At 49.6% G+C, this 17310-nt stretch overlaps 1 pseudogene; it reads right to left on the bottom strand.

Moving 5' to 3' along the window:
• Positions 1 to 4339: 4339 nt before the first annotated feature.
• Positions 4340 to 15609, bottom strand: LOC121837872 (annotated as a pseudogene).
• Positions 15610 to 17310: the final 1701 nt, after the last annotated feature.

A 17310-nucleotide genomic window follows, 5' to 3' on the forward strand; every position in this document is an offset into this window, starting at 1 on the left:
TCTCAACTTAAAAAGCAACTAAAATAAGTTTCTTTTTTTTTTAACAGTTTGGTTGGTACAAGTGTGTCGAGACATCAATTCTGCACAAAAAACATGATGGCCAAGCCGACCCACCTCTCATCCACGCTCCCGAAATGCCGAGCGAGGAAAAAAAAGTGGAAGGGAGGTGTCTACCAACTAAATCGCGTCACCGGCCTTCAGTATGCTCTATTTATTTATTTACTTTCTTCATGTTAATTATGTCTTTTGGACACGCGTGTCTTCAAAAAACTGTTTCAAAACAGTTTTTTTTTCGTTTCGGTGCTCTTTTAAGAGTGAAGGGAGTATAGCATGTGCACGAGGAAGCACAGCAAAGTTTTATAAATATCTGACACAGTACTACTAGATTCATTCATAATGATCTGGTCCGTGCCAGAAGTAGACCGCGCGACACTGTTAGCACGAACGCAATGTTGGCAATTCTTCGCATTTTACTTCAAAGATTATTGGCGGCACCAACATATATCGGCTACGTTAGTATACCTAAACGAGTACTTTCCATCTTTCAACTAGTTTCAATGACCATCCATCACTTCTAGAAAAAAGCCTTACAAAAAACGGTGCTTGCTTATTCGCGCTGTGTCGCGCATTGTACATATAACATACGATGGCATTCACTAGACGTCATCATGATGTAGTAGACCGAGCAATTCGGAGGTGCTGAATTATTTTCTCTTTATTGTTATTATTTTAGGGAAAAGGGATTGAAGACGTTTTTGCGCGTGTAGAGAAAATCAAAGTGCTTGTGAATCCCGTTGTGAAATGTGTATTTTGCGGATACTGTGTGACGGGGCATCGTGGTGAATGCGTGCATTGCACTTCTAGCATTTCGTGTATTGAGTAGATAAGTTTTGTCGATACGGACATATTAATAAAGGCAGAGCCATTGGGGTGACGCTTTTTTGCTTCGTGAATCGTTCCTTGCCGTTCCTATCGCTTATGCAGCATTGTCATCGGCTTCGAGGCGATACTTAGTTAATGACTCTTATATGCCAGTAACAGGATACTAGTAGACATCCCAGACAGCACACGACGTCGGGCCAACATTGGTATTCAATTGGCAAACAATGGTCAGATACTGGGCCAATGTGGCCATCGTAGATCCAATATTGGTGGTACACTGGAATATACTGGCCAACGTTGGCCTGACTTGACCAACGGCTCACCAACGTTGGTAATCGATTGGCTTAGGCCGGCCACCATTGGCCTACCTCAGCCAATGGCTTACCAACGTTGGTAATCGATTGGTTTAGACTGGCCAACATTGGCCGACCTCAGCCAACGGCTTAACAACGTTGGCTATTGGTTCGTTTAGGTTGGCCAACATTGGCCTGTCTTAGCCGATTTGTTACGAACGTTGGTAATCAATTGGCCTAGGCTGGACAACATTGGTCAATGTTAGCCAATGAGTTGCCATCATTGGTAATCGATTGGCTAAGACATGCCAATGTTGGCCAGCTTAAGCCAATCAATTACCGACATTGGTAATCGATTGACTTAGGCTGGACAACATTGGCCTGTCTTAGCCAGTGGCTTACCAATGTTATATATAATTGGCTTAGTTCTTTTAATGTGCTGATCGCGCACGCTGAGAACAATCTCTAGCTATTCCTCCGGGGGGAACGATTCTTCTGTTTTCACACGCAGAGCAAATTAGCAACTGAATTAGAACGCTGCATGCATTGCGAGCTGTAGCAAGTTTGAACGTCCACGCAGAAAAAAACCGTGTTCGGTGACAGGTTAAAAATAAACGCTGGTGAGGAGGTCGACTCCTCCTGATCTTCCGATCTACAAATATGGAAAGAGATGGGAGGAGCTTCTACCACCTGTCACCGACTATAACTAACACGCGTCTTCCCAAAACTGATAGTTATGCTTAGTAAATTCCACACAAAATACAAAATGCACGCTTCCTTCGATGTGTGTATATGTTTATACGGCAAAAAGCATAGTGCCTCTTCTCTTATGCCCATTTAGCGACGCAGCCGGGAAACCTTTCCAAAGAGGGGGGGGGGGGGGGAAGGCAGGGTTCAACCCCGAAATTTCCACCCGCCTCCCCAACCTAGGACACGGGTGTATTGTCAGCTGTATGTGATTTTAAAAATCTCAAGGCAACCCGCTTTGCTGAGCCGCAAAACGCGGCCTATATTTCAGACTGAACCGCACAAAATTAAAAAAATAAATAAAAAGCACTAATAATTTTAGCAAAAAAGTAAAACCTTAAACAAATATCCAGCGGCTGATTAAGCAATTACATGTCTTCACGAATAAAAAATTGCGTTGAATTAACATCTCGAACACCCTATGTTTGAGGTAGGAGGTGACATAAAGCTGATGCGCATTTCAATCTGCAAAGAAAGGTTATCACGCAACATATAGACCTTTCCAGAAAAGGGCTGCTGGCCGGTTTCATTTTCAGTGTTCGTGCATATCGCGCGTGATTTGCTCGCTTTCCGAAGCGACGCACACGCGCGCGCTGAGCTGTGGAGATCGCACGCTGAGCTGTGGATTTGTAAACATTGGAAAGGTCTATAACAGAAGAAGCTGAGCATTATGCCTGCTTGGCCAAAAATGACTTCAAAGTGCGTACAAAATACGGCAACTGCAGTACTGACTACGGTAGTGACAACGCCCTCAGAAATATAAGCTGTAATAGAGCCAACGGGTTACCAAAGTTGGCAATCGATTGGTTTGAGCTGGCCACCAATTGCCTGTCTTAGCCAGTGGCCTACCAACGTTGGTAATTAGCGGCGAGATGTTTTGGTGGCGCCCTACTATGGTTCCCCCTTGAGACGTCATTACCTTGCGAACAACAAGTTCGATGGTGTTTGTAAATAGCATGTTGGAAGCCTGAAATCATTGCGCTCTCAAAGGAACACTGCCAACACCGTCGAAATTAAAGTTCCTTCATTCTTCTTATTTCCGTCGATGGTATACCCTTTCCGACGTCATAGTCAGCTTTTGGGCCAATCGTGAAAGGCCGACCACAGCGACGCTTTCGGTCGCGCACGTCGCCAATTGATTGGCTTAAGGCCGGTTCAGACACTTGCGTTTGAGTGCGTTTGACTGCGTTGCGTCGAGTACCGAAAGCGAGTCACCGGCACATCTGTGCTTCGTATGAAGCGTGGAATCCAATTCAAGGAATCATCTTGGCACGCGATATAAGCAGCATGGATATCCTGGTTTCTCGCTGCCGCAACGCAGTAAACGCAGTCAAACGCAACTGTCTGAACCAGGCTTTAGTCTGGTGTGATGAGCGATCCCGCGACCAGCCGAAGAGGACGTGAAAGAAGAAGACGAGGTGGGGGCATGCGAGGAGCGCGAGAGGGGATTCGGGCGGTTGACAAAGGACGGTGCAGACGCGACCAGGCCGGACCTCCGTCGGCGTGACCAGACGTCAAGAGGCCCGACCCACAACCCACTTCTCACGCAGTCCGGGCGCCAACCTTCCGGAGGTAGACAAGACTGCATGCGTGGCGCAGTTGAACACCCGCTGCCACTCCGTGCCACAGACGTTCTGAGCCTGACTCAAGCCTTCGGCCAACGCCCAACTGCCTCGTCGCTACGTCCTTCGGCCCAGACCTTGGCGGACACCTGGTCATAGGCTGCCACCGGCGTACGGGGCCTGATTCAAGCCTTCGGCCATCGGTCAACTGCCTCGTCACTACGTCCGGACCTCGGCCCCTGCGTCGTAGACCCCTGATCATCGGCTACCACGGGTGCTACGCCGCAAGGACTGAAAAGTCGTGAGCGAGGGGCTTTTTAGGGGACACTCAAACCTTAACATTTGTTGAAGTGCTGCTTGGGAGTGTGCTTTACTAAGACCAATGTGGGTTTGAAAGCGCTGATCTTTGACCTTTGGATCTTTTCGTAGATGCCATCAGTGCGAAGCTAACAATTGAAGAATCGGCAGCTTAAAAATGGTGCTGAAGTAGCTGCCAGGGTCTTGCGACAGGGGAGGCTGCAGGAAGAGGCGTTCGGAAGCCGTAATGGCTCCCCAGCCCCAGGACTCGCCCCAGGACCTTCCCCAGGACCAGGCATAGGCTCCCCGCTGAGCTTCCTCCCTAGCCCCTGTGGCGTTCGCCTTCCGCCGTCCGCGGCAGGTGATCAACCAGACGACTCGTTCCTCGGGGTCAAACAGGGTTTATTACCATGACTCTGGTCGAGACTCGGGGCAACAACTGCACTCGGCCACACGGGACATCCCTTTTCTACCCTGTCGGCGCCGGGTGCCGCCCCCCCGCTAGTCGCCGGTTTGGCCGCCGTGTGGCGGGCCGAGCGCCCCACACCTCCCCCCCTTTTAGAGGTCGAGGTCTAAGATGGCCTCCTCGTGGGCCGGGTCGCGGAGCAGATCCGGGCGGACTTGGCGGAGGATCCGGATGGCTTCCGCGACCTCCAACGGGCGGGGGGCTGCCGGAGGTGCAGCAGGAGGTGGCGCGGCTCGGCGAGCCCAGTCCGCCGCGACGCGGGCCTGGTGCAAGGCGCCCGCCAGGTGGGTGGGGCGGTGGAGCTCCGGCACTCCGCAGACGGGGCACAGCAGGCGGCGCTCCGCCTCGTTGTATACGGCCGCGGGCTCGTGCGGGTGCCGGTCCTCCAGCGTGTTGCCCCGGAAAGGCTCGGGGACGGACTCCGGGGGCGCGCCACGCTCGGGCCGGGGCTGCTCCCTCCAGCGTAGCGGTGAGGCCCAGCCCACCGGGCGGTCCTCTACCAGCACAGTTCAAGTCGCGACGGAGGCACGCTCACGGCGCGGCGGGAAGCGTGCCGCCAATCGCCTGAAATGATAGGCGTGGCGGGAACGCTCTTGGTGGCAGTGACGATCCTGCGGAGGAAATACAGAACGGGCACACGAAGAAAAAGGACGAATTAACGGGTCTGGTTGTGATACGTCAAACATGCTCGGAGACACTCGCGAACAGAACAATTCCTTTGTGAAAACAAAGGGCAGACCCGCGGGAAGGAGATGGATCCTCTCCCCCCCTCTCCGCGAAGAGACGCAGCCAGCCAAAAAAAAGGATATGAATAGAACAGGTGATGAGTCACCGAGGGCGTAGGTTGTACCGCCTGGGCGTAGTTCCGTGGTCCAAGGGCTGGCTGGGAGCTGGGATGTCCGCGACCTGCGGAAAAACTGCTGGCTCGCAGTAACGCTTGAGCTCAGACACGTGAATTGGGCCGTACTGCTGTGTACCATGCAGTCGTGCTAGGCGGTAGCTCAGCGGGGAAACTGTTTCCGTTATGCGAAAGGGTCCATCCCAACGGTTGGCGAGGGATGCTGCGAAGCCTTTCGACGCATCGCTGAGGGGATGTGTCCGACGAAGTACCAGGTCTCCAACCTGAAAGTGGACATTGCGGCGGCCCTTGTCGTACTGGGCGGCCTGTTGAAGACGAGCGACGTCGAGGTTCTCTCGTGCTTCACGAACGGCCGACGAGAGTCGGTGATGGACGTCCTGGGCGAACTGCGCGTATGGGCGTCCATTCTGCGCAACATCTGTGTATAGAAATGAATTTTCCATTGGGAAGGTTAGCTCCTTACCAAAGTTGAGACGGGCAGGCGTGAAACCAGTGGATCGGTTGACCGTGGTGCGCGTTGCAAATGCCATCTCGTCGAGTTTGGCATCCCAGTCTTTGTGACGGGCTGTGTGGGAAATCAACATCATTTTGAGGTTGCGGTTGATCCTCTCCGTGATGTTGGCTTGCGGATGATACGGCGAAGTCAGCATGTGCCGTATTCCAAGCGCAGCGCAGGTGTCGACGAAAATCTTGCTTCGAAAGTACGAAGCACCGTCCGTGATGAGTTCTGCAGGAAAGCCGAATCTCGTGAAAACGGACAGAAGGCAGTCCCAGATGCGCTGCGAAAGAAGCTTCCGTAAGGGGAACAGTTCAACCCACTTGGTGAAGTGGTTGGTCACAACAAGGAGGTACTGATTTCCGCGAGGACTACGTGGAAACGGTCCCATGACATCACATGCGACAATATGCCAAGGCGACTGGCTAACGACTGGCTGCATTAATCCTGGTGGTTGGCCTCCGCGAGGTTTCGCCTTCTGACACACTGGACAACTGCGAGCATACTTCAGTACATCCTGTCTGATTCCTGGCCAAGTCGCAACACGACATAACTTATCGTAAGTCTTACTGCCGCTGCTGTGACCCGCTAATGCTGAATCATGGAAGTACCTGATGAATGATTTGCGCAGCTTCCGAGGTATCACAATCCGGAAAGGCGATCCATCGCTGTCGTCGTCTGCCTGGGGGATGTAGCGGAGAAGAAGTCCGTCCTCGCTCAGCAGGTACGAGTCGAACTCGTCGTCGCTTCCGGTGCCGCTTGCTCTTCGTGCCGCAAGCCTCTCGCACACGCGTCGACAAAGTCCATCTTCCTGCTGGGCCTTGCGGAGGTCTGCTCTGCTCACCAACGTCCCCCACCGTGACTCCGAAGTGCGGGCCACGATGTCGGTTAATCGCACCAACTTTGGTTCCGTCTCAGTGGGAGGGACCTGCAAAGGAGCCCGTGACAGTGCGTCTGCCACAATATTAGTTGCTCCTTTCCTGTAGGCGATAGTGTAGTCGTACGCTTGCAGTGTCAGAGCCCATCGTGCAAGACGTCCGGCTGGATTCTGCAAATTCTTCAGCCAGGAGAGCGCTTGGTGATCCGTCTGTATCTGAAAGGAAGCGCCATCGAGATACATGTTAAACTTCTTGAGGGCGAAGATGATGGCGAGACACTCCTTTTCCGTCACGGAGTAGTTTCGCTCGGCCGCTGTCAGCGTGCGGCTAGCGAAGGCGACTGGGCGAAGAACGTTGTCGTGTTCCTGAAGGAGGACTGCGCCCAGGCCGAAGTTGCTGGCATCTGTTTGGACGACAAATTGTCGGTTGAGATCCGGCAACTTCAAAGAGGCGACGTCGGTAATTGCTTTCGAGAGCTGAAGGAAAGCGACGCGCTGATCCTCCCCCCACCGCCATTTCTCGCCTTTGCGCAAGAGCAAGGTCAGGGGGTTAGCGATCTCGGCGCAGCGAGGGGTGAACTGGCGATAAAACCCAATCAATCCAAGAAACCGCTGCAAACTCTTGACGTCGTGTGGCTGCGGATACTCTGTTATTGCACGCAGCTTGTCCTCGTTGGGGCGAAGAACTCCATTGTCCACTACAAAGCCAAGGAGGTTAATTTGTGGTGAAGCGAGCTGCACCTTGTCAGAGTGAATCGTCAGGCCGGCGTTGCGCAGGCGCTCGAGGACGATCCCAAGATGCTTCAGGTGTTCCTCGAAAGTCTGGGAAAAAATAACGATGTCATCCATGTATGCCATGGCGAATTTATATTTTGTGTCGCCGAGAACGATATCCATTAAGCGCTGGAAGCTAGCGGGTGAATTGGAAAGGCCAAAGGGGAGGCGGGTAAATTCAAACAATCCTCTGTGGCAAGTGAACGCAGTCTTTGGCACGTCCTCTGGATCAATCTCAATTTGCAAAAAACCTCGACTGCAGTCCAAAGTGGTGAACACTTTCGCGTTGCCAATCGCGTACATAACCGAGTCAATGGAAGGAAAGGGGTACGAATCTCTCACCGTCACTGCGTTGAGGCGGCGATAATCCACGCAAAGTCGTACCGAGCCGTCCTTCTTCGGAGCCAAGACGACGGGGGAGGCCCATGGACTCTGGGACTCTTGCACTGCTCCGGTATCCAGCATCTCCTGTAGTGCTGCGTCTAGTAGGGCTCGCTTGTGGACGCTGAGGGGCCTAGGGTTGCACCGCAGTGGTCGGGCGTCACCAGTCTCGATGCGGTGTAGCAACACGTCGGTCTTGCCCGGGGTTTCCGTGAACATCGTTGCGAACGGCTGCAGGATGCTCTCGAGCTGCTGCTTTTGCGAGCTGGTTGCTGGGCACGCGTTGAGGGCGTCTCGGATGCCATCAGGAAGAACTGCAGCTGGCCGCGCTGTGTAGTGGGTCGGAAGGGTTGCGCCGGTGACGCAGTCTTCACGTCTGGTGAAGGGGGTCACGTGTGGCTGGTTGTCCAGCCGATACCCGCCGGCAGCAAAGGCGAGCGAAATTTTTTCGTCTGCAATGAAATCTCGGCCCAAGATAACAGGTACGGCCAATCCTGGCAGATAAAGGAAACGCTGACGCCGCGTTTTTCCGTCGAAAGAAATCCTCAGCCTTACTGCGCCTGCTGCTTTTGTTTGCGCGCCTGATGCTAACTGCAAAAGCGTGCTCGAACAACGGAGCTTAACATTTTTTTATTTGCAGAGTTCAAAAACGACGTCGCCGATAAGCGAAACTCCCGCGCCGGTATCGAACAGGGCGGCGAAAAAAACTCCGAGCAGAGAAATTGTTATCCTAGGCTCGATGCTGTGGTTCGTAGGTCGTACTCGACATACAGAAGGAAGTATATCCGGCGACTTACATTTCCCGGGGCTGGTGGCGGCCTTGGGCGGCGAAGTCTCCGGGTTCAGCGCCGCGGGCCGCCTCGGTTTCCCTGGTCAGGCAGTTCTCGCTGCTCAGGGGGCCGCCGTTGTGGGCACTGGCTGCGGAAGTGGCCACGCTGTCCGCAGTTGTAGCAGGAGTCATTCTGCCGCTGGGTTCCCACGTTGCCCCGTTCACTCCCACGTCGCCGGCTGCCTCTCGGCTCCGCCGGGTCATTCCCACGTTGCCAGCCGCCTCTCGGCTGGCGCTGGGGCCTTTCGGCCATCTGAAGATCTCGCCGAGGGTCATGCAGCCAGCTTTCGCTGTCCGGGAACTGCAGCCGGCCCCTCTCGGGGTTTCGCGGCACCCGCGGCGGGCTTCCACCCAAGTGCGGGCCCTGGGGGGACCAATCCCAGGCGCCTGCGGCTTCCCTCGGTCGGGAATTTAAGCTCACGCTGACCCCAGCCGGTGATGCAGCACCGAGCCTCCCGTCGCCATCCCGAGTGCACTCAAGGGTGTCCAGGGCGCGGGGCAAGTAGGCGTAGGCGCCGACCCTTTCGGGTGGGCGGTGAGTCGGAGGGGTGCGTTCCAGGGCGGTGCGTGCAGGTGGCGACCACGCGCACGATGGTTCGAGGGCTTCTGTGGCGGGGGGCGGCGGCCGGTAGTCCACGCTGGCCAGGATCATGTCTTGCACGCCGCGCGCCGCACGGACGAGGTCTTCCACGCTCTCGAACCGCCGCCCCTGAAGATAGACGTGTTAACGGGGGTGGCTCTGTCGGATGATGCGTGCAACCCTCTCCGACTCGGGAGCAGCTTTCGCCGCTCGGTTGAATAGCTCCTGCATGGCCCGGATGTATTCCACGAGGCCTTCCTCTGGATGCTGGGTACGTCGTTCGAGCTCCCGCTGGACTCGGGAGTCGTACCCCGGTGGCAGGAACTCTTCTCGGAAGCTACGGCGGAACGCCTCTAGGGACGGAAAGGGAGTTTGCAACACCCACCATCGTCTCGCGCTCGCTTGTAAGGCGAGGGGCAGGATTCGCTCGAGCACGTAGCTCTCCGAGGCGCCGGACGCTCGGGCGTAGACGTCCAGCTCTTCCAGGAAGTCGGCGACGGACTTCCTGTCGTCGAACCCCGTGTACACGGGGACCGTGAGCCGAGGGTGAAGCTCGGGCCCACGCTGCTGCACATGGCCGCCGGCTCCTCCCGTGCCGGTTGCGAGGCGCTCCGTCACCAACTGGAGGGTGGCGGACATTCGGGCCATGAGCGCCAGGACCTCAGCCGACGACGGACCGGGCTCCGCGTCTTCTTCGCTGGAGTCGCCGTGGTCGGACGGGGGCTGGGACTGTTTCTTGGGAGGCATGGAAAAAAGAAAAACGCGCGACAAGGGAAAAAAAAACAGCACACGCGAACACGAGGGAAGAAAAAAAAAACGCGCCAACAAACTACGCCAAGAAAACCGCACCGTCAGCGACGTGCAGACCGCGGTGATAGGCGAGCGCGCAAAAAGTCACAATGAATAAGAAAAACACGACGCGATATAGAAAAAATGAAAAACGCGAACCGCGACGAATCAACGACCGAAAAGAAATTAAGAAATGCAAAGTTGAAGTAAGGGAGGACGAACCGTCTGGTCGAGATCACCGACGACGGACGACAGAATCCACGTTGGGCGCCAGATGTGGCGTTCGCCTTCCGCCGTCCGCCGCGGGTGATCAACCAGACGTCTCGTTCCTCGGGGTCAAACAGGGTTTATTACCATGACTCTGGTCCAGACTCGGGGCAACAACTGCACTCGGCCACACGGGACATCCCTTTTCTACCCTGTCGGCGCCGGGTGCCGCCCCCCCGCTAGTCGCCGGTTTGGCCGCCGTGTGGCGGGCCGAGCGCCCCACACCCCTTTCAATAGAAGTTCCGAAAAAAGTATTAATTCATCTTGAAATAGTCATTTGCTCGCCAGATAAAATAGTGCACAGACAAAGCATAGAAGTACCTTGCCATTTGTGCCCAGAATGTTTTTCTTGCGGTGGGCTGCTAATAAGAAACAGGCCAGGGGTTCTTAAAACCCAATGTTGGAATAACCAGAATTTAAACACATTGCCATCATTGCATGGCCAGCATTAAAGATATGGCATTAACACTGGGACATCCCGATGAATCAGCTTGACTGCAGATAACGGCCTATTCAATGATTGAACTTGTATACCAATGATGGCATAGCCATTGAATTAGTGTGAAAGCCAAAATTGGCATAGCCAACGATCATTGGCTATGCCAATTTTGGCTAACAATTCCTATCGGCTCGTTTCAGAACGGATATACCAACTGTGCCTTTATAGTGTCTATTATTTATGGTAGAAGACGTGAGAAACACATTGAGCTATCTGCGTGTAAACTATTCCCCAAAGATAACAGAGTCGATGGTTTCATTAAGACCTTGTGTATTTTTGTTTGATGTTAGTTTGGCCCAGGGATGAGCAGTATTTCAAATACAAGTATTTGAAATACGTATTTTAAATACTTTGTGTATTTTGCAATTGTATTTAATTACAAAATGGGTAATGTATTTGGCGTGTGTATTTAAATACTAAAACGTGAGCATTTCAAGTACAATTGTAATTCATGGATGAAGAAAAAATAAACAATTAAAACAGGGACAACACAACCACATCTTTCATGAAAGATGTGGTTGTGTTGTCCCTGTTTTAATTGTTTATTCTTTCTTCATCCATGACTTAAACCAACACGCCCTTCTACCAAGCAATTGTAATTAAATACAATTTTGTGGGCGAAAATACATCTTGTTTTTATGCATGTGGTTGTAAGATATAGTCTCCATCCTTTATTCGGCCATGGGGCTTTTTTGTTTTTCTCCTCTGGCCTTATTTTGAAGGCACTGTCCAGAGCAGGAAGAAAACTACGTTCTGTACCAAATGCAGTGTCTCTCAATCAAGCACAAGCGTTTAGTGACTTTGTGATTACGGTGCTAGTCCAGGCCAAGAATTGTGACAAAATCGACGTTCACAGGCAGACTGGCTAAACAAGTGCCTGTGACAACTTGTGATGCTTTCTAGCCTGATTTCCATCCACATTTTTCCCTGGAACATTTTAAATGCGCGGGTCGTCCAGATTTTCGTAAATGGTGCGAGTTGCAACAATAAAAAATTCTCTAGCTAGTGCTGCGGGTCTTGGTCGTCTCGGTTCTTTGTTGGTCTATACCAAAATGTAATCGACAAAAAAAGCTGCTTGAAGCTTTGTATTTCTTCCACCTATTACGTCCAACCTGATTACATTTTTTTTTTGTGATTATATTTCTATTACGTTACTAGAGCCTCGCACACTAACTCCCGAGCGTGCGATGCAAAATTAAAATGAGATACCCAGAAACTTGTTGCAGGTTCCCTGAAGTCGCTGACGCAAATTTTGAGAAATGTATTTGGAAAAGTATTTGGAGGAGACCAAATACATTTGGTTGTATTTGTATCTTGTAATTAAATGCTTTTTTGGAAATGTAATTAGATTTGTAATTAAATGCATTTTTGACAAAGTATTTTGTATTTGTATTTCGATACATATTTGCATGTATTTTGCCCATCCCTGGTTTGGCCGAAGTAAAAAAAAATAAACATTGACAATATTCTAAATAAAAAAACAATAGCGCGCCTTTAATGACCAGTTTTTCAACCTAACATGCCCCGAAGGTGAAAAAACACCAAAAAAATTTTAATTCTACGTTTTTCTGAAATAAATACAGGCAAAGAAAAACAAAGCTCCTGTTGTTTAGGAACGAGACCAAAACTGCGAAGGATACCGAACACAGCCGCCCACAAAATGGCTGATCCTTTCGCCTGCACTTAGCAAAGGCTACACCCGAGGCCAGGCTTCGAGTGAACATACGCGTATAATGCGCGCACCCTGAGCTTCTAACGTAATCGAGAATAAGGGAAGCGATCCGCGAAAACGCTCGAACTATCTAACCTTGGCCGAGGTGAATTCGCGAACGTTGGGTGCTGATCCGATCTAAGCCGCCTCAGGGACACGGGCTGCTCGTGACGTCTGGTGTTCTGAAAACAGGACTATGTTTCGCCAAGCTAGGCTCCATGTCTGCCCTTCAACATAATCCTTAACTTCCGGCTTATAAACTTGTAGTGATTAAAAAACCAGAGCATATTAGCTTTTAGAAAGTTTCACTTTTTTTATTGGGCCACAGATACTTCAAGATAAACAAACCGCTCACTTCCCCAGTGATCATAGTTGTGGTACATGAATTTAGCTCTGCTTAATCATTTGAATATTAACAAATAGGAACGTAAAACGCATTCTTATTAATGCTGAATTGTTACAATGTTCCTACGGGTATTCCGTTTTAATTCTACTATCTTACAAGATTGCTCATTGAATATAAATGTTCGCACAATATTGTAAACCCTGGCTCACCTCAGCCGGGCCGAAAAGGTGTAACAAAGTTACACCTTGAACCAAACTGCTGACGAATGGCGACCTTATTGCTAGCTTAGCATGATCAAGTGATATCAGTTGCTACAAAGCCCGATTGCTGAAAGTAACGTCACAATTATTACAAGTACGCTAAAAGCATATCCACCTGCTTCATGATTGTTTAGTACTAAATTCTCTATTGTTCAATATTAGAAAGCAGCGTGTCCATGCACCCTAATTGGAACTTGACAACCTTTAAATAGTGCAACCCTGCTTCCTTTTTTCAGTCGCAATGCCTTACCTGCAGCAAAAGAGCACCCGGAACCCAAGCAAAGTGCTTGCTGCGTCCGCCGACCTTCGGCCACATGAACGACGTTGCAAAAATAAAAATGGAATGCAGAATTGCACGATATCAAAAGGGCTTTTTAGTTTTGAACCATGTTTTTCAGTCGGGTTTGTACGTCTTGGGCTGAATACAATTTGAAAACTCACCAGATGTTCATAACATGAAAAATTAATGTTCCTTTTTTGCAATAACTCCTGTTCCAATTTTACCCGTAAGTTAGGTGCCAGCGATTATCTCCACATTTCTCTGTCACCTTTCGCCGCACCACATCAGTTAGTGAGGAGGGAAAGGGCCGGGAAGGGAGGGAAGGGCGGTGGGGGGGGGGGGGGGGGACTCAATAAGCTGCTTTGGGCAACTTTAGGCCCTGTGCCTTTCATTAATCTAGATACATTTTTATATTACAGTTTGTGCTGCTGAAAACTCATCAAAATAAATGAAGGCGGAAAATGAAAACAAAAATGCTTTACGGGTGGACATAGCGATATTAACTGATAATATTGAGTTATAAAATGGAACCGGAAAAAAAATCTACCTGGTCCGGTTATACACAAAAAGCCTAAATAGCGCATTAGCTAATTGCCTCTTCTGGTCCAACAAATATATCCCTCTGTTTCCGAGTAAACAAACCTAAACAAAACCACTTTTCACGCTGCCCCTTGTCGGACGCTAAACAATGCGTCTGACCGCAAGCTAATACGTCCACCAGCAGCTCGCATAATAGCAGAAGCGGTGACAGCCGCGAGGGAGAGAAGACGTCGTCTGTATAGAGCACGCACGCTAGCACGCAGATTTATGATGATCCTGCGCGCACGCGTGTAGGAGCCTCAGAGCGCTGCTGCCCGCCGTGTTTATACAGGCGAGGAAGCGGCCTACTCGAATGCACGGGCGCGACCGATAAATCTCTTCGTGTAGGTCCCTCTTTCTCCCTCAACGACATTCTCCCTTTTCCTCCCCACAAAAGGGATAAAGAGCGTGCTCGCGCTTTTATGCATCGTTCGCCCCTAAACCGACAGTGCGGGCTGCACCCAACCGCCTCTCATTCAACTTCCGACCTCGGTTTTTGCGCCTTGGTAAAGGCGGCAGCGCGATCACGTGGGGAAAGCGAGACCCGCTACGGGTCCAACGCGCGCTTAGCTATCACTGCAGTACCAGTCTGAGAACGAACGGTGTTTAGCTTCGAAGCCCTTCGTTCACCGCACGTGACCCGGGTGCGGGAGTCACGCTCTGAACGATGTCCTCAACTCTCCCCACTCCTGAAACCGTCGCCCAAACGTTAAAGGCTGACTGGCTACCCGGCATAATCGGTGCTACCCGGTAAAATTCGCCTTTTTGTTTTACCAAGCTCGAACACTCTCTCAGGGGGGAGGTGAGTGCAAGCTCCCGCCTATTTGGTTTGTCATGCAAGCGGCGTACCGTCGTACGGACTCCCAACGATAACGTTTTGGCCGAAAAAAAGGACTGCATGAATAAAATCCAGCCATACCATACTACGTGCTCGCTCCCACGGGCTCGGAGCGTCCATGCCGCGTGTCGCAAGCTAACCGGACACGGAATTAAAACATCAATCTTCTAAATTAGACGAATTCCTTTACAAAGTGGGGACCGCCTCGACGTTCAGCCTATGCGAGACTGATTTCCTCGAAGAGTGTGCATGTACGGACGCGTGCACTGTTATAAGTATATGCTCGTGCGTGTACGTGTGTGTTTTACATGATGATGTTTGCAACCCTGCGTTTAATATTTACGTATATCTAAGCGCGAAATAAAAAAAAAAGGCGGACGTGTGAAACATGATGGGGCCCAAAAAAACGTTTCACGCTCATGCATTGTTGTGGGGTGCACTAGAGGAAGCTCTTGCACTATTTATCACATCTTAATATTAATTTTGCATGTATAACTTGCTAGCGTGAGGATCAATAATGACTGTTTAAGTTTTTTATTTACTGAAGTAGGTGCTTGCTAAGATAGTGTTTTCTTGTTTTCTCTTGGGATTCTCGAGAGGGGAGACAGTCGGCATATATAAAACTCTATAGAAAAATGTTAATGAGATCAGTATTTTCGTTCATGTCTTAAGGGTAGGAATTTATCAATTTTTATTCTGAGTAGAAGTAAGAGCATCAATTCCTGCTGCTCGTTATACAATATCCTACATGAGTAATCGTAATTTGTAATATATTTAATCTTACAGTTACTTTTATTACGCTCATACATTGCGGGCCGCTCGTACGTCTGTATAGTTGTTTTATATTAGGTACCTTCCAAATTATTTGGTAGCCATGACTGTCTATGAAGAGTATGTGCGTTTTTTATTATTATAAATCCTGAGGTTAATATTACCCAAGAATTCAGATATGGCTACTTACTTCCACAACTGCTCTAGTTCCCACAACTATGTGCATTAATAGCTGGATTGTCCGATTTTTGTGAGTCTCAAAGTATGAATCGCAAGTAAGGGGAGAATAATAGCCGAGTCCGTAAACACTATACGCTTGCGTACAATCGGTCCCATGAAACAGTTTACAGTTGAGTAATAAGTATTAAATATGTTGTTTTGCATACACAACCCATAGCGAAAACTATGCACAATGGGCATACTTGTTGGACTTCTAGTACACTAATTTCGAACGCCCTTAGTAAAAGTACACTGGAAATCAGCTATTCAAAATACCCTTCACTATAAGTGTCCGTTTTTTAGCATGCTCAAAGTAAATACACCAATCGATCCCTTGCAATACCTTGTCAAACATTAAGCACATATTTAGGTTCGTTTGAAGTGGTTAACAGGTAGACCCCTCCAATCATACTTTAGTGTGCTTAAAGCTTATTAGAGTAGTTCTCTAACAGACTGGTCGAAGTGTATGACAAACTTTCTATTAAGCATCCTTCAAACATAAACAATGTTTGCAAGACCTTGTTCGTACATGGCGGCCGGTCGAGTCCTGTGTTATACGGAATTTTCGTTTCACTATTATTTTTTGGCGTCTTAATTAAACATCTTTCCGGTATATGAATCGAAATTAAGATGCTGTGTGTCACCGTTGACGCCGATATCATTCTACTTACTAACTTTGAAACGCTGTCTCTAGCTGAGCGGGATCTGCACATCTGCTACCACTAGTTTTAAGTTCATGGAATGCTGACCAAAACCTACTTTCAGCGGTTCGCGTATTGAGATGCTGGATTGCAACATGAGCGTTTATCAGCTTCGTGAAAGCAAGACACGCACTCTCAGTCGGGATGCGAAGTGTCTCGTCTGCGCGTTTCGGTGCAGTCGCGATCATCTCATGTGTACCCCGCTCGAAGAGACTCGACGTAAAAATATAAACCATTGTGCATTTTGTTTTCTCAAGTTCGCACTATTGCTGCCGTCAGCGAATTAATTTTCGTTCCAGAAATGAACCACGCGCCAAAGGGTTTGATATTCAATACCTTGACTGCATTAAGAAAACTGGGTGACTTTGCTCGATGCGCAATCGCCTTATAATAGGCAATTTAGAGTGAAATATTTCCACGAATTCTGTTCGTCTGACTCAACTACATTTCCTGCACCTGTAGTGTGCACGCTCAATGTCAAAAACCCGCACTGAGTCACGAGTGCAGCCTATTCTAACACTACCAAAACTTATTTATTGAGTCTTTGAATCCTTACGGCGAGACCGGCGTCTCTGTTTGAAGTTCTGTTGTTTGTGATTAACAAATGCAAATTTCTCGGCTAATCATTTTACAAAACTCGTAACCTGGGCTCACTATATATAGGGTTACATCATGCGCAACAAATAAATTTAGGTATGCAATCAAGCGTGGGCAATTTTGGCTACGCGTTTATTACGGGAATAGAACATAAAAGCTCTAGTAACCAATATTTTTGTTCAGAATAGTGAGATAAGATATACAATTCAGTTACTTTGATAACAAGCCTCGGAGAATTTATGAAAAATTAAGATCAATGTAGCAATGGGATTCTTCAACGAAATGTTTTTCTGAACGCTTTGCGCAAACCGCCACTCACTGGCGGCGTGTACCCATAATATTAAACTAAGAACCCCAGTATTTAATGAACTGCATCAATCTAAAATGCTACCAATTTGTTGCTGCGATGT

Source organism: Ixodes scapularis, unplaced genomic scaffold, assembly GCF_016920785.2.
Source record: "Ixodes scapularis isolate PalLabHiFi unplaced genomic scaffold, ASM1692078v2 PGA_scaffold0__279_contigs__length_252992795, whole genome shotgun sequence".
Classification (NCBI taxonomy): domain Eukaryota; kingdom Metazoa; phylum Arthropoda; class Arachnida; order Ixodida; family Ixodidae; genus Ixodes; species Ixodes scapularis.